The sequence below is a fragment of the Vicugna pacos genome, chromosome 11 (assembly GCF_048564905.1).
Source record: "Vicugna pacos chromosome 11, VicPac4, whole genome shotgun sequence".
In the NCBI taxonomy this organism is placed as follows: domain Eukaryota; kingdom Metazoa; phylum Chordata; class Mammalia; order Artiodactyla; family Camelidae; genus Vicugna; species Vicugna pacos.
Window position 1 is genome coordinate 56,433,066 of NC_132997.1, and position 18,952 is coordinate 56,452,017.

The 18,952-nt window shown below is 36.7% G+C and overlaps 1 pseudogene; it reads left to right on the forward strand.

Annotated features, from left to right (window-relative positions):
• The first annotated feature begins 5,172 nt into the window (after positions 1-5,172).
• LOC107034544 (mitochondrial import inner membrane translocase subunit Tim9-like) lies at positions 5,173-5,523 on the forward strand (annotated as a pseudogene).
• The last annotated feature ends 13,429 nt before the right edge of the window (positions 5,524-18,952 follow it).

Sequence of the window (18,952 nt, forward strand, 5' to 3'; positions counted from 1 at the left end):
AGAAACCACTACACACCTATTAAAATAGCCAAAATCTACAACACTGACATCACCAAATGTGGTGCAACAAGAATTCTCATTCATTGCTAGTGGAAATGCAATATGGTATAGCCACTTTGTAAGACAGTTTGGCAGTTTCTTACAAATCTAAATGTACTCTTAACATAAAATCCAGTAATTGTCCTTCTTGGTATTTAGAAAAGTTGAAATCTTATGTTTACATAAAAACCTGTACACAGATGTTTACAGGAGCTTTATTAAAACTTGGAAGCAACCAAGGTGTCTTCAGCAGGGCAATGGATAAATGTGGCACATTCAGACAAGGGAATATCATTAAGAACTAAAAAGAAATGCATTACTGGGCCATGAAAAGACACGGAGGAACCTAAATGCACACTACTAAATGAAAAAAGCCAATCTGAAAAGACTATATACTGTGTGATTCCAAGTACATGATATTCTGGAAAAAGCAGAACTAAGGAGATGTTAAAAAGATCAGCAGTTGCCAAGGGGTGGCAGGAGGTGGGGTAGAATAGTTGGAGCACAGAAGATTTTTAGAGCAGTGAAAATACTATGAATGATACCATCCATAATGATGGATACAATACATTTAACCAAACCCATAGCATGTACAACACCATGAGTGAACCATAGTGTAAAATATAGACTTTAGGTGATTATAATGTGTCTTTGTAGGTTCATCAGTTGTAATAAATACACCACTCTGGTGGGTGATGTTGATAATGGGGGGGCTATGCATGTGTTGGTGTATGATATGGAAAATCTCTGTACCTTCCCCTCAATTTTGCTGTAAACATAAAACAACCCTTAAAAATGGCATAATAAAAGAAAACAGGGGAACTGAACAGGCTCCGTAGCATGCTCACAATCACCATGTGCACTCCTTGATGTATGAAGAAATTGAGTTTGAAAGAGACCAAATAATTTGGCCAAGAGCACATAAAATCTACTTGACCTTCAGATTCTTTCGTATGGCGAACCACACTGCTAAAAAGCTTAAAATAAGGACTAACATGACCTCCCTTGATTTAGGAATTTCCTCTGCTCCAGGAAAGTTCTGTATTTAGTGAAAATTTGAATTCCCAACTCTATTGTTGGCATTATCTTACATTAAAAAATTAAAGCTGCATTTGGTACTAACACGTGATTTCTAGAAGCATAGCTTTTTTAAGATATTGAGATGAGAACTGACTTTCAAACAAAAATTTTATTTCTTCTTTTCTATAAGCAGATTTTTTAACTAACTTAAAGGAAGGCTAAAAAGTGTTATGGTGAACTAATACTACTTCAAATACAATTCCAATGAACATTAATTGGAACAGGATTAAGATGAATCTCTTAAAATGCTCCAAAAAGAGAGGAGGGCAGGTAAGGATGTGATTCCTCTCAGGCTTCTTAATGAGACGCTTCCTAGGATTCATGCAGGGAACTGACAGCCAAACAAACCTTAACCAGCCTAAGTCATGTCAACACTGAAGTTCACTGACTATATGGTTGTTTCTCCCTAAGTGCCCCTGTCCAGACTGCTCTTCAATCCCCAGGGCCTCTGGGGTTTACTACTCTCATCCTTCAATCAGCTCTATGACCTCTGCATTGGGATCCCTCCCATGTAGCTCTCACCAAATTCCTTTGGTTGAGTCTGGAGTTTCACAAGGCAGTAAATCATGGAGCTGCTCTTAACACAGCAATAGGATTTCTACAGATTTTGATTTTACCATCTTCCTGGTATCACAGTGGCTTCTGAAATGACTTACTGTATTAAATAGCAATTCAGCTGTAACAAAGATTAGGAGTGCACTTTTTTTTTTCCCCAAAGTCCAGAGTAAGAAAGCCCAAGGCTGCAAAGTTAGCAGAATGAAGGAAGTAAAAGATGAAAGCAGAAACAAATGGAGACCAGAAACCAATAGAAAAGATCAATGAAGCTAAGAGGTACTGTGTGAAAAGATTGCCAAAACTGACAAACCTTCAGATCGACAAACTAAGAAAAAAGGAGAGAAGACTCAGATAAATAAAATCAGAGACATTACAACTGATATCACAGAAATGGAAACTACTGTAAGAGACCACTATGAACAATTATATGCCAACAAATTGGATAACCTAGAAGAAATAAATTCCTAGAAACATACAACCTACCAAGATCAAATCATAAAAAGATAGAAAATCTGAATATAGCATTAACAAGTAAGATTGAATCATTAATCAGCACTCTCCCAACAAAGAAAAGCTCAGGATCGGTTTCCCTGGTGAGTTCTCCCAAACAAACTGATACCAATCCTTCTCAAACTCTTTTGAAAGACTGAAATGGAGAGAATACTCCTAAACACATTTTGAGGCCAGGATTTCCCTGATACCAATGTCAGATAAGGACATTACAAGAAAAGAGGACAGAATGGTGGTTACCAGGACCTGGAAGGTGGGTAAAGTGGAGAGATGTTGATCAAAGGGTACAAAGTTCCAGTTGTGAGATAAATACATTCTGGGGATCTAATGTACAACATGGTGATCACAGTTAACAATACTGTATTATATACTTGGTAAGTTGCTAAGAGAGTAGGTCTTAAATGTTCTCACCACAAAAAAGAAATGGTAATTATGTGAAGGGATAGAAGTATTAACTAATACCACTGCGGTAATTATTTTGCAATATGTAAGTGTATCAAGTCAATACATTGCACATCTTATATTTTCACAGTGTTATGTGTCAAATTATATCTCAACAAAGCTGAGGAAAAAACAATTTTCCATAACAACAACAACAAGCCCAGGGCTGGTACAGTGGTTCCCCCAATGGGTAACAGGAAGTATAGACAATGATAATAAAAGTAACATAACAAACAACAATTATTTAGCACATAGTATGTGCCAGGGACTGTTCTAAACACCTTACTTACATATTTCATCTTAGTTAATTCTCATCACCCTTCTGAGATAGTTGTTGTTATTCCCACTTTACAGATGTGGAAACTGAGGCATAGAAAGGTTTAAGAACTTAACAGCAAAAGAGGTAACAGAGTCAGGATTCAAATCCAGACCAAGCTCTTAACCTACATAAATTACTTCTACAATGAATTGTTCCCTTAAGTTAAGATACCCATAAAAGGCTCATCTACTCTTTCTACAATCAGTCAGTCAGTATTCTTTTTTTATGTTCAAATAGTCCTCCAATGTTGCCAAGATATCCCCTTCAAGCTAACTTGATTATTCTTTTGACATATACTCTCATTAGTCCTTGAGTATTTCCCTTATTTCCTTGTCCAAAAAAATGTCTCATTTCATCTTGTGTTTTACCTGCCCCCAGACTGCTCCTAGATACTTTAGGGAGCCCTGAAGAATCAATATTTGTTTTTATTTCCACCAAAAAAAATTTGTTTAAAAAATGTCCCAAAAGCAACCAATACCAACTAATACCTTTAACAGGGCATAATAAAATAATTTGCCAGTTCATTAATTAGGGCCCTGGCTGGAGTTTTATTACCAAACATAAATGTTTAAAGTAATGCAACTTGTCTTCATTAAAGTAATGATTCCTTAAGGAGTCAAATAAATCATAGATGAGTAAAGCCAGGACTTCAGGATTTGACCCTCACAGTGCAGAGTCAGGCTCAGTTCAAAACTTCATGGACAATCAAGGCACAAAGTCTTACTCTGACAAAAAGTCCTTCTCCAAAGACACATAAATGAAATTTAATTTATTAAATTACTGATTTTTCTATGCTGTCATCACTGTTAAATCAGATCATATTATTCACATCAGTAGTTCTAAATCCTAAAAGGACTTGCTCTAATCCTACTCTATGCCCAACATAAGAGTACTATAGAAACAGAACATGTCACATGAAACAGAACTTCCCCTTTTACCCCAAAGGAAATAAAGTTTTCCATAAATCCGAAGAAATTTCCCAAAATACAAAATCTACCATGTTTTTCTAAAAAGAACTACACCCAACACCTTGGAACCAAGTTCTGCTTTTGAATTTACTTAGAAAGTTACCAATATGTGAATAAACCAGAAGACTCTAGAGTATATTCAGGAAATAAATGAACTTTCATATCAGACCAAATGCAGGTTTGATTCCCAGCCCTAAACCTTATGAACCAATCCTGTGGCCCTCAGTGTGCTATCAAATTTCTCCTTGTCTCAGTCTCCTCATCTGTTAAGTAGGTCACTGTGGGAATCAAAGACGGTAATTCTTTCAAGTACCTGGTACAAATCATGGAGAATAAGTGCTTAACAAGTGTTAGCTATTGCTATTATTGGCTTTCTTATCTCTAATGACTGCAACTACCAATGCCACCTGTACTAGTCAGATTAGGCCAAGTGATTCTTCAGTGACAAATTAATCCAAATTCTCACTGGCTTAAGCACATAAAAGTTATTTCTCTAAACTATCAAGCCACAGAAAGACATGGAGGAAACTTAAGCGCCTACTGCTAAGTGAAAGAAACCAATCTGACAAAAGTTCCATAATATATGATTTCAATTATGCAAATTCTGGAAATGGCAAAACTATAGAGACAATAAAAAGTGATGACCAGGAACTGGGAGGCAGGAAAGACAAGACAGATAAATAGGTGGAACATGATGGGTGGAGTGTTAGGCCAGTGAAACTGTTTCATATGATAGTATAGTGGTAAATATATGTCACTATGTATTTATCAAAACCCATGGAAGGTACAACACAGCCCTAATGTAAACTATGGACTTTAGTTAATACTAATATTTCAATATTGGCTCATCCATTGTAACAAATGTTCTACACAATTGCAAAATGTTATAGTAGGAAAAACTCTGGGGGCAGTAGTAGTGGTAGGGGGAACCTCACTTTCCATTCGATTGTTCTACAAATCTAAAACTGCTCTAAGAAAATTAATAAGGTCAAAAAAGTACTACCAAATAATTCACAATAAATAAATAAGGAAGAAAGTTTAAAAAAAAGTTATTTCTCACTCAAGCAAAGACTACTGTAGGTCCTGGCAACTCTGCAGCAGCTGTCCCCATGGAGTCACTGAACAATTCAAGGGCTAAACTTAGGGTCTCTGCCATCCAGCAGCCACGCACCCACCCAGACCCCAACCTTCTGCCCCAGACTAGAACAGAAAGGAAACTCATGCATCAGAAAAAGTGATGAATAAATGTACCAAAAGAATATGACTCCATAAATACCAGAATTTGATCACATTAAACAGTTCAAGGAATTTCTTGGAACCTACAATAAACTTGTATAACTGCTTTTTGGACTGTGTTAAAGACTTCACAGCAAGAGATGTAAAACCTGATGAGATAACCTGTTCAGAAATTGCCTACAGAAATATTTTTAAGTGATGCAAAGAATATCCATTAAATTTCAGGAATATCATCAGCAGCAGAATGAGGCCCTGGCAGCCAAAGCAGGACTCTTGGCCAACCATGATAGAAAAGTCCTGATGAATGGACTTTCCACAAAGGGTTGCCAACAGCTGGAAATGAGGATTCATCTGACAGAACCCCTGAATCTATGAACCCCAGAATCTCTGAAAGCAGCAGCCACCATGTTAACTTCTTTGTCATGACTGTTTGGCAAACAGAAACCACTGGAGAAACAAAGTTGCCAGGAATAATCAAAACAGAAGGTCTTACTGTTTAGCTAAAATAAGGTGCAACATTTGTTGTGGTAAGATTCAGCAGCTTGGTCACTTGATTAGAAAAATAAACCATTGTTTCTTCAATTGTGACTATTAATTTTAAAGCAAAATATGTGTTCAATCATGTATAAGAAAGAAAAATGTTTTATTACTAAAAGAAATATATGGAATTATCACTGAGTAGTTCTTTATACTATATAGTTCCATAGTATTCTGATCAGTCTGAGAATATGTTAAAATGTTTTTCAATAGGAATTATCCTTCAGGCATTCCTGTTCATATATATCCACCTCAAATTGATGGTAAATACAAAAAACAATTACTGCTTTAAAAGAAAAATCATTCATAAAGAGTAATTATTCATAATAATTTTATTATTAAAAATAATTCACATTGTGGCTAATTCAACATGTGGCCTCTTCCACGATTACTAAGGCAGAGTAAGAGAATGGGAGGATCATTTTGGCTTTTCCGCTGCCACACATCACTCCTATTCATATTTACTTGGCCAGAGGTATCACATGGCTCTGCTTAGGTGCAAGTAGACTGGGAACTGTAGCCCCAAATTTCCAAGAAGGAAAGGAGAACTGGGTATTTGTTTCCACTACTATCTTCTATTCTTTCTCTCTCTGTAAGTACTGAAGGTACTAAAACAAGTACAAACTAAAATAAATACATGTAATATTGTGAGCCCTGACTTCATGTTTAATCACTGTCTTGTATAGGTTAGTTTCATACACAGAATAAAGACAAAAATTTTTAATTGCAATGGTAATAAAACTGACACTTTAAGTACAATTCTTACTTCCTTTTAAGAAAAAAACTTCCCACAGAATATGTTTTCATAAGAAAGGAGCTCATTCTTCTTCTATTTTTTAATCTTTTAATTTTGAAATGATTATAGATTCACAGGAAGTTGCAAAAAACCTGCAGAAATACTCCATGCACCTTTTACCTAGCCTCCCTCAGTGGTAACATCTTACCTAACCATAGCACACCATCAAAACCAGGAAACTGATACTGATACAATCCAGAGCTTATTCAGATTTCTCCAGTTTTACATGTGTTCATTTATGTGTGTGTATAGTTTTATGCAAGTTTATTACACGTGTAGCTTCATGGGAACACCACCATAGTCAAGATGCAAAACTATTCCTTCACCACAAGTCTGCCTTGTGTCAAAAGGAGCTCATTATTCTTTTGAGGCAAAACTGACTGGCATTTCCATAAGCTCCAGGTCTTAATCATACTATGATTAAAATCCTTATGTACTTTTGATTTGCAGATTAACCCTAACATATTTCTGCCCTCAGAGAGAAATATTTATCCCAATGCAATAAGAAGTTTAAAGAAATACATAATGAATGACAGTTTAACAGTCACGGAACTAAAAGGAGCTTCAAGGAATGTAACTTTATTATCAAGCATTACTGAACCCTTTCTACATGTCAGCAATAGATACATAGATAGATAGATATAGATATGTATCACTCCATAAACGGTGACAGTTCAGGAAATACAAAAATGAGTAAGTCATAGTGTCCCTGCCCAAGAAGCTTACAATATATAGTGGTAACAGACATTAAACTACCCTTTGGGATCCTACAAGGAATAAATACTTCTGACTTGAGGAAGGCCCATCATAGAAAGTTAAATGGAAGAAGCCTCAAATCTAGGCTTTGAAATACTTGGGTAGTTAGAGAAATGGCAGGGGAAAGGACGGGCATTCCAGTGTAATGAACCATGAATAAAGAAAGGAAAGCAGACCCACAAGAAAGCTGAGAACCCCAAGAAGGCTATGTCCCCTAAGAAGAGTTAATGTTTTGCCCTGATGAGAGCAAGGAAAAACTAAGCTAGTCTTCCTCAACCAAGAGAACTATGTTCTAGTGTTACAATTAGGAGTGAGAAGACACAAACCCTACCTTAAAAAATTTAAGATGTAAAAATACATGATATGCCCAAAGAAATAATGAAAACAATTTTGATGGGTTGTTGCAGCTGATACCGTAGCTGAGCCTCAGTCATGAAAATTGTTGAATGCCAGAGTAAGGACTTTATTCTTCATTCCATAAGCAGAGAAAGGCCATTACAAGTTCTTGAGAATAGAATGAAGTATTGATGAATACATTCTGCAACGTAAGGAAAACTAAGGTTGCAGAAGGAATAACAGAGAGGAAAAGTTTAAAAACAGGTCACTTTGTTAATTGGTTACTGCAATATGTCAAATGGGGAGTCAGTTGAGATGAGGCAATGACTAGCAGTGGTTGGTTAAAGAAACAATGAATTTGATGTTAAATTCTTGGAAATTGATCAGTTGTCAATATAAGGATAGGAGAGAAGGATTTAAGAACTCCATTCTACTTAGCTAGATAGTGGATTCTATCAATTTAGGGAACACAGCAACAGGAACTGTGTAGGACCAAAGCTGACAATCTATTAGGGACACATGAGCTTTTGAACACTGGCAGTTTTGAGTCCCAGATCTACCACATACTAATTGTTTGATATGGAACAAGTTATTTAACCTGAGTGTCTCTGCGGGTTGAATAAGCTAATGAAAGAGCTACAATGCCCAGATCATAGCAAGAGATCAATAATGTCAGCTATTTTTACTATTATTATTTCATCATTATCATTATCATCCATGTGGGGATAACTAAAAGAATGTTGGGAATCAGTGCTCATGAGAAAGATGAGGATTTCAGATGACAATTTACATTAACATTGAGATTAGGATTGAGTTTAACAAAAGAGGAGATGATGGCCAAAAGATGGGTGTAGTGAGGACAAGGCTGAGATCAGAGCTTTCCTTTAAAGAGATGAATGCAACAAGAGAAATCAATAAGGTTCTCTGGGAGACAGGAGCCATTCATCCCTTGATCCATGATCACTACTTGACTGTACCACATATATCCAGGCACAGGGAGGTTACATCATTGGATTCAGATCTTCTCTACAAAGTTCAATGTCCACAAAGCTTAAACCTGGTGGTGTTTATCTTACAAGTGTTAAAGACTCAGGATTGTTCTTCTGAATCATAACATCACAAGAACATCTCAATCATCTCATCTAATCTTTTTCCCATGAAAAGAAGTTGAGGCCCCATGTGACTTGTACAAGTCAAATTTAATGACAAGTCTAGACTTAGGTTGTCAAAAATGCCACAAAGCCTACTGGGAGTATGTCACTAAGCCTAATGGTTTAGGAATGTGGTAATGCCTTAAAGGGTTCTGTCTTTCCATCTTCTCAAGGAACACTCAGGGTTTCTCAACCTCAGCATCATTATTAACACTGTGAACTGAACAACTCTTTGTTGAGGGGTAGGGGCTGCCATCCTATTGTAGAATGTTTAGAACATCCTTTCTACCCAGCAGATGCCAGCAGCATTCCCCTCAAGCCAGTTGTGACAACCAAAAAGCATCTACAGACATTACCACATGTCTTTTGGGAGATAACAATTACCCCAGGTTGAGAATCATTGTTCAAGCTGATATATGTTACTTTTCTCCATTAAGAAGTGATAAACTGACTCAGAGTTCCAGGTTTTAAAATACATGCTCAGATTAATAAAAATGGAACTTGTTTCCTTTGGGCTGGTAATCTTAAAATTTATCTATCTGCTTCAGGAAAGGAGGAATTAGTGTTTAGGTATCTGAAATTATAATAGCCATTGTATCAAATACCTATTTCAATGACCCAAATGAGGTCTCAATAAAATTCTCCAAATCATCTTTAAAAAATCATGTGATTAAAGATGAAACATTGTTTTAGGAATTAAGGGAATGAAGTAAAAATTCATCTGTCATTACTACACCAAATAAATGTTTAAATATCTAGCTTTCCTAATTCCTCTACACTCATGTTTCCCCAAATATGTTTTACAAAATCCTGGTTCCAAGAGGTATTAATAGGCATTCTGTGGGAAAAGGATTTTATACTCAAGCAAGTTTGGGAAATGCAAGGTTAGACACTTTCCTTTCCCACACGACTCATCATAAATAGCCTTTACTTTGTTTATGAGCAATATAGATCTCCATAAAACATATACAAGGTGAGCTGTTTATCCATGTCACTTAGCTACACAATGTTTTTTGTTAGTTTTTTACAGTTTCTCAAGGAGTTAATGTTCCTTAGAAGACACTGGGAAAGGTGACACTACCCCAACTGCCTCACTTGCTTCTCTGGTCCCACTCACTGAGCTTTGGAGCTGCGAGGACCACACGGTGTACAACCTGAAGATGATGGAATGCCAGTCAGGGCTGCAGATAAGTTACAGACAAATGGAGCCAACATACTGCATAATTTCTTTCTCATGCATGCACTAAATTGAAGTTCTAATCCAGAAACTGCTGTTATACCTGAAAGTGTTAGTTGGGGGTTTTCTTTCATGGTAAACAATGAGAATTGCCATATTAAGTAAAAGGGATTTATTGGAAATATTCTGGAGTAGCTTAGCATTGTGAAGGAAGCATTGAACACCACAGTCACCAAAAGAACAGGAATCAGGGACACACTAAGCACCTGAGGAATAGTATTTCAGGGACAGCTGCTTTGGTTCCAGCCATCAAATGGTCCAGTTCCAACCCACTTTCTATCTGATATCTCCTCTAATGATTTAAACTTCCAGAAGACATAGGCTTTAGGTCAGATGCCTTCTACCCATGTCCTATGCCCTAACGTCATGGGTGAGGTCTCTGATCTACAGACCCGCCAGAATGACAGAGTGAAGGAGGGACAATTCCCCCAAAACATGGATGCTGGACAGAAAAATAAGAGCTGCACTTTACACTCACTGGGCAGAAAAAGTAGACAGATACTTTATTTTGTTGTACTATTCCTGTTCCTTCTAGTCAGTTCTTTACATCCCTCGCACTTAGCACTGAAGCATTCCAAACAGCCAGGCTTTCTTCTTCAATCACCTTCAGCAGACAAAAGAGCCTGTCTTTCAGAGAATTCAAAAAAGTCCTTTTAGGTTGAGTCTTTCTATCACAAAGCCTGGCACTGTTGATTAATGACTCCTAAGGAAGAATCATTTAGTCTAATTATCAACTAAGCTCATTCATTCTTAACAGCCACCTAAAACACAAGGACAGAAAATTTAAGGTATTGCGTGTGAGAGGAGGAAGGAGAGTTTAAAGACAAAAGTAACAAATCAATCCTTCCCAACCCCCAAATGACCCTAGTAAAGGCATTGAGCACCTGCCCTTATCCTATCCTCAGGTATATAGCCAGAAGTAATTCTAAACTTCTTTTGATAATCATCAATTTCTGTGAAAACAGAAGTGAGTCTGTTTTATGATAACATTTTTTGATCTCAGGTAAGACTGACACTGCCTCTGGGGAAATTCCTTCTACCTGAAAAAATTTTTCCTTGAACCACAGTTTTTAAAGTATTTGTCATCAGTACACTTTATCTTGCTAAGCAGAAATGCAACACAGAAGTTAGATTGTTAGACAATTTTTATTTTTATTTTTGAGACTTAAAATATTTTTTCTTAGGCAAGATCTCTTTTGGTTTTAATTATTTGTATCTTGTCTTTGCTGTAGCAAAAGTCTCAATCAATTTTATGGAAAGAAGAAAAGCATGGTTTCCAGCCAAAATTTAAAACTACATTCATATTTATGAAATATGGCCTTCCAGTCACCTGCAGTCTAGGATTAAAGTAAGTTTTACATGATCTTTATTTCTACATTTTATTACATAGAAAACAGAAATGCAAGTAAGAAATCATGTTGCTTGAGAAAGGACAAGATGGGAACAATGGCATTCGACATATCTTATAATCATTTCTTCCAAAGAAAACTTTATTTAATATTCAAACTCTGCAGAAAAGATCCAGTAGAATATAACAATCATTTAGAGTGTCGGAAAGACACATTGCCCATGTTTCTCCTTTCCCCTCATAATACTACCATACTCACATTTCTGACACCAGATGTGTGGTTTCCCACACATAAAGCAATTCAACAACACCAGCTGGGTTCCTACAATTCAATTCTGACACTAATCAGAATTAGCACATATCCCACAGCTCAGTTTCACAAGACTGTCCCCCATGTCAGATGCCAGTCACAAGTAAGTAGGTCCCCACAGGCTCACAACTTCTATCTGGCTTGGCTTTAAATCAGAGGTTCCCATGACCTCCCTCCTTGGATCTGATCATTTGCTAGGACAGCTCACAAAACATAAGGTAACACATACGTTTACCAGTTTATTATATAATAAAAGACATCCTAAGACTACAGATGAACAGCCAGAAAAGAGGTACATAGGGTGAGGACTGACAGGGTCTCAAGCACAGGAGCTTACTCCTTTGTGGAGTGGAGGTACACCACCTTCCCAAGCTGTGGACGTGTTCCCTAATCTGGAAGCTCCCTGATTCCATACTATTGGAATTTTTATAGCGGCTTCATCGCAGTAGACATGATCAATTATTAACTCAATTTCCAGCCCCTCTCCTCTCTCTCGTGAATAGAAGGTGGGGCTGAAATTTCCAAGATTCTAATCATGGCTTGGTCTTTCCAGTGACCAACCCCCATCCAGGAGCCCAACAAGAGTCTCTGCATTAGAACAAAACACACTCCTATCACTTAGGAAATTTCAAGCGATTTAGGAGCTCTGTGTCTGATAGAGTCAAAGACTATATTTTAGAATGAAAGATTCTCCTAGCACTTGTATCTGCAAGGGTTTTAGGAGGTCTGTATCAGGAACTTGTAAATACATATATTTCTTATTATTTCACATATGTCCAATTAGAAACAATTTTAAAAGATGTTGGCTATGTTCTCTTATTTTGGTTTTCCCCTATTTCTTCTCCCTGAAAAGAAACGGCTGCACGTTTCAAAAAGGGGATTCTGTGGGGACAACATTCACCTTCTCTGCATCCAGTCCTAGGAGAGGAAAGAGTTGCTATCTACCAGTCCCCCACCACCACTTACTCAAGTGATCAGGAGGAGAAGAGAATATAAAATAGAAACAAAAACTCTATCCACCCCCCAAGTATCACTGACAATGCCTCAGGCACACTTGAGTCTATTGAGTAGTATCTGATGACAAGATTTGTAGAAGGCATTTATCTCTGAAATAGATTTGAAGAGATTTGGGGTTATTTTTTTAAATCTACTTTAAAATTTGTACTAAATTTTAAGTGGCAAAATTTCAGAGTAGGAAGAGAGGTCATTTACATTCAAGGAGAGAGAATTGGTAAATTAGAACTAAAAAATTACAGCTCTACTGGGTATGCATTTTAATTTGGTCTGCTGTCTGGGGCATTATTATTCTGAACAATTATGGAATCAGCCCATATACAGGAAGTCATCATCTATGGAGGGTTTCCTGTAGGTTGAGTGTACATTAATAAACATCTTTCTTTTCACCTTCTGACTGTCCTAACAGCATAACAAATTAAAGTTTTTTTTGGCACTTAGCGAACATGTGATTTTGGCAATGGTGAAATCCACAATAATTGGGTAGTATGGTTGGATATACCAGTAGGAGGAGTGCAAGCCAAAGTAGCAACAGAGAGCTTCAGAAATGGGAGTTTATGGGAGGATTCTAGGAATAGGCTTACTAATTAGGGCCCGTAATGAAATGCAGAGTAAAGGCAGATTATTCATGACAGGGCTTATGTTGGTGCAACTGCATGGGACCAAGTGCCCAGAGGAAACCCTCAGTAGCCTGTGGGAGTAGCTACTGGGTGTAGAGTACAACAGATTTCATTTTATGTGTAACCTAATTTATTTAACCCTTTATTTGTACTTCCTCCCAATTTTTTGTTTGGTTTTGTATGTATGTAGTTTTGTTTTGCTAGCACACATTATGCTGGGATGTCTAAAGTCCACAATAACAACTTCAACTGACAAGTAGGCTTCTCACTTTTCCCATAGTTCTATGTTATAAATTCTAGAACTCCTTGGCCTATAACCTCTCCCTCCTCCTACTATATTTACAGTATCTGATTAACCCTTGCAGATCATGATTAAAATATTTTGCTACCCAAATTGTCTAAGTCTTATTTTAAGTAATAATACTCATACAGTATTTACTTTGATTCATCAAGGATAGTTCCCTTTCCCTGTAGATACACTCAAACTTCAGTCTCATTTCAAAAACAAAAAAACAAAATACTTTGCCCCTTTCTCCCCAAAAGATTATACATCCATCTATTTTCAAGAGAGTTCTTCAAAATTCTACGCAAGCTTTCTACCAATAAACAAGTCTTAGCCTCTTAAAATAGAATTGTACATGAGGGAAGATGAGAATTATGCCACATGCTACTTTTGAAAATATTATCTTTTGCAAACTGAGAAAACAGCTGAGAAAAAATTGAGCCTTTTTGAAATGTTGCAGTATTTATTCATCTTCAGTTAAGCCATAGAGAGAAGACTTTCAGAAGTAGTGGCTTGTAACCTCCAACAGTCCTAGGTTCAAAACCTAGTTTTTTGTTTTTGTGTTTTTAATTTTTGGAGGGAGGTAAGTAGGTTTTATTTATTTATTTAAATGGAGGTACTGGGGATTGAACCCAGGACCTCCTATATGCTAAGCATGCACTCTACCACTGAGCTATACCCTCCCTACCAAGACCTAGTTTTTAATTTACTAAGTGACTTTGGAGAAGTAATTTTAACTGACTGAGTCTTTTTTTATAAAATGGAGTTATAGTAATTACTTTTTGAAGTTGCTTGAAAGGAAGAGATAATATGTCATGCCTCTGGTATGCAGACAACAATAAATGGTTCCTATTCTTAGTAAAATGGTGGCTAAATCTTGTGATCTTTATAGATAGAGATCCCCAACTCCTAAGGAAAGATTAGGCTAACATTTTTCCATTGTAAAACAGATAACTGGTCTTCTCTATACAGAGTTAGGCTGCCAAGAAGGTCAAAATTAAATGTACCACTTTTCCCTTATTATACAGAGGGTTGGCTTTAGCAATGTCACCTGAATAACTGTTTTCTAAATGCAATGGAAGGTTGGGCTGAGCAGAGCATGCTATGTAGGTGCTGGGGCTGGAGAAAGAACAAAGTCTGAAAAGATAAATGAGAAAGACGACGATGAACTAAGAGAACAGCCAATTTCAAAGGACAGAGAGGTAATACAAAGACTTTTTTTTTTTAATGCTTATGGGTATCCACAGAGAACTTACAAAGGACACACATACAGATACACAGGCTTTTGTGGAAAAAAAAAAAAAAGGAGCAATCCAAGAACAACAACAAATCCAAGAGGAATTCAGGTTATTCAATTCTGTTAAGAATGTACCTGAGCTGAAAGACAGTCAAGGCTATCTCCCCAAACAGAGCAAAAATACAAAGTAAAAATTCGTAGAGCAATGATGAGCAACATGCAGGATCAGTGCATAAGGTCCACATCTGGGTAACAAGAGTTACAGAAAGAGAACATGAGACCATGGAGGCTGGACTGGAGGAAGGCTCTAGTTTTAAGACTGAAAGGGCCCACCAAGAGCCACACAGTGTTAACAGAAAAAAACCCACACCTAGACACTCCAAAGATTCAATTCCTAAAGTCTTAACAGGGAAATATATACAAGGTCTTATGGTAGCTCACAGAGAAAAAAATGTGACAATGAATATATGTATGTTCATGTATAACTGAAAAATTATGCTCTACTCGGGAATCTGACACAACATTGTAAAATGATTATAAATCAATAAAAAAATGTCAAAAAATAAACAAATTGTACAGGCTTCCATAGAGGGTTACCTTCAAAAGAACAAGAATTCCATTGCTATCAGATTTCTTATCAGCATCACTGGATGCTAGAAGATAATCAGAAGTGTTTTTGAAGTCCGAAATTTTTTGAAATTAGAATTCCACACTAAGTCAAACTATCAATCAAATGTGACAGCATATTAAGGACACTTTCAGATATAGAAGAACTCAGAAAATCTACTTCCTATGAACTCATTCAAAAAATAACCATGTGAGGACACACTACAACAAATCACTGAAGGAATCTAAAAGTGAGAAGAAATACTAACTCAAAAGAGCTAACTCAGGAGAACACAGAAGAAATATTGCACATCAAAACAGGATACAAATTATTCCAGATTAGACTAGGAAGGCAGTTCTGTGAAGAATGTCATTAAGCTGAAAAAGAATTCCATTATGCAAATGTATGATTAAGAATCAGAAATTCCTTAGACAGAAAATGAAAGCATTACATCCCTTTTAGAAAAAAAAGAAAGGCAATTAGAAAAACCAAGAAAAGTAAAATATTATCAAAGGAGGCCACTGTGCAGACATGATGCTAACTAAAATATGATATATTTTAAGCAATCAATTGGTTTTGGAAAAGGAAGGAAGGAAAGAAGGAAGGAAGGAAGGAAGGAAGAAATCCATTTGCCCTTAGCACATTTGCTTTATGAATGCCTTTACTACTGGTTCAACTGCTTGGTTTTGCAGCAGGCATTTACTCAAATACTTACATACTCATAGTGCTGTTTCATGGCTTTAAAATTTTAGAGTCAATCTATAGTCAAGGAATGAAAAGCAAGTATACTTACAGAACAGAATGCAAATATTACTAACCTGCAGAAGATTAAAGGAACGAAGTAGCTGACAGAAGACAAAAGTGAGGAAAAGCATTACTAAGTTTCTCATCTTATATCATCTTATACAGTGGAGTCAAGAGCTAATGTTTATAAATGGAGAATCAAAACCCGGTGTTTAAACACGGGACATTTTACCTCCCCAGTACTCCCCTGTTATGAGTACTGAGCGCCAATCAGGTCCTTAAGGGCAGAGAACCCCCAGAACAGGAAGTACAGCTCTAGCCTGAGAGTATTGTCAGGTCGTAAGTGCATGAAGCTGCTCAAAACCTAAAAGGAGCTCATTGCCACTGCTTTGGATGGAATAAGGTGAGGGCAACAGGATTTGAAGCACTATAAAAGATGTGTTTGATAAAACCAACATTCAAATATTACCAAATCTTTTCTATTTTATGAACATGTATCTTTCCCATCTCTTCCTCTTTTCTTCATTTTCACAGCCACTGGCTTAACCTAGGCTCTCACTTCCTTGAAAACGCCACTCAACTAGGGTTTTCTAAGGACAGATACTCAAACAGACTAACTCCCGGTGCTCTCTTTCACCAGTCTCAATCGTGGGCCAGCCAGAGCTCTTGGATCAGAGTGTAACAGTTACTCCGCCTCCCAGAGTACTCACCCCTGTACAACAACCCAGAGATGGGCTACACTGCTCACCCAGGGACCTCAACAAGAAAAGTGATTCTCTGCTGGACCAGCCTCTCAGGCATCTGCACAGAATTCCAGCCTAGAATCAAGAGACATTTTCCACCTCCTCTGTGGCAATGGAGGTGAAGTTGTTACATACACTGGAGCTACAAAAGGAGGCTATGGGGAATTCAGGTAAATTGCAAAGTATCTTTCAGTATTTTCACTATGACTTTCAAAAGCATTGCAACACTTCCAAAAAATCTACTTCATATCCTCACACCGGCGCCTCTGCATGTTGTACCTTGCGTGAGGAAATTCATCCCCTTACATACTTCATGAATTAAAATATTAGGCAACCATGATGTAACTTGTTTAAAAGTTGAAGATGGATTATGAAAAAAATTTCCTTGGTACATTTCTTGACTTGATTCCTGTTTATGTTCCAAACATGTTCACTGAATCTGGAGAAACTAGATTCCGGTTTCAAGGATAGTTGTTCTGTGTATACTACAAGCCTAGTGTACCTTAATTACTTGTAATTATTTGTGTTTTATATCCAAATCTGTTTAATTAGCTTCATCATAAACAAAACAATTGATTGTTACAGGTTGTCTTGTTACACTGACAGAACACCTGGAATGGATAATAAGCTCCTCCAACAACAAATTAACTTGGACTACAAGCTGTCATTATTATTTCACCCCCTTTCTGGAAGAAGCTTGAGATTAAGATCATAACAGAGCTAGAAAAAAAGACAACTTTAAATAGTAAAATAATAGTAATGTGGTACTTTTATATCTGTCTTATTGCAACTCCTTCCCTAAGGGGTGTGTGTCTGTGTGTGTGAATGTGTGCGCATGTGTAAATGCAAACACCTCGTCATATATACACATACATATCCCTCACATACACGATGTATTAATGTATATACCAAACACATTTTGCATATTTTATTTACTCTAGCCATTATCTTCATGGAAACCAAACTCAGACAAAAAACACAAGTTTAACTGTACATTTAATAAAAAGTTACTCAGGGACAGCCTGAACCACCAGAGGCGTTTTTCCCATAACCTTGTAAAGAACAGAATTTTTTCGTTTCTGAGAATGAGCTTCCTTGGAGACACAGACTTCCTTTCTGGGTAAATTTTGGCCACTAAAAGCCCACAGAGGGAAAGCTTACATTATAAAGTTAAGGGGAAAATGCAGGGTACAAAACTGGATGAACAACACAAGCCCAACTATAAACGTATCAAAAAAAATGGAAAGAAATGTACGAAAATGATAACAGTCCTCGTATCTGGGTGAGTTTCTTTTTTCTACATTTACAGTTTCCAAATCCTTATATAATAATCTTGTACTAATTTTGGGGTTGTAAAAATTTAACTTAAAAAAAATTCATGGAAATCTTGATTATAGAGAAATTCACTAAAAAGCCACACTGACCGGGCAGCAAATGTCAAGGTTATTACAAGGAACTATTTTTTACCTCAGGATGGAAAATTGAAAATTGAATGTGTTTTGCAAGACTCTGGTTTAGGAAACTTCAGCTGTGGAATGTGAAACCTTATTTGAAAGATAAACAGAAAGAACAAGTAGGCTTTGAGCTACTGCAAAAGGTACTTTTAGCAATGATGATGATATTTCACATTGGTGAAAATCTTTGGAGTTTATAAAGAGCTTTCACAGCATAAGCTACTGTAATGAGCCTTGGTTTGGGACCCAGAAAACCTCAGTGTTAGCCTGGTCTCCATCTGTGGGAGGCTACAATGGACTTAAAGGCATTTTGCAAGCTGAAAAATGTCATTTTAAGGGATACCATGATATAGGCAGAGAAGATGTTCTGATTTTATTTTACAAATGAGAGAAATGGAGGCATACATAAAACACTTTGATTGCCAGCATTAATTGTATTAGGAAAAAAAGAAACTTGAAACAACCTAAATATCCATCATCAGGAGAATGAATAAGTTATGAAAAGAAAACAAACTAGGGCTACACAGACCACTAAGTATGAAATTCACAGACATAATTTTGAAGCAAAAAATGAAGTTATGGAATGAAATAGAGTGTATTATTGTGGTTTTAACAGAGTGTATTACTGTAA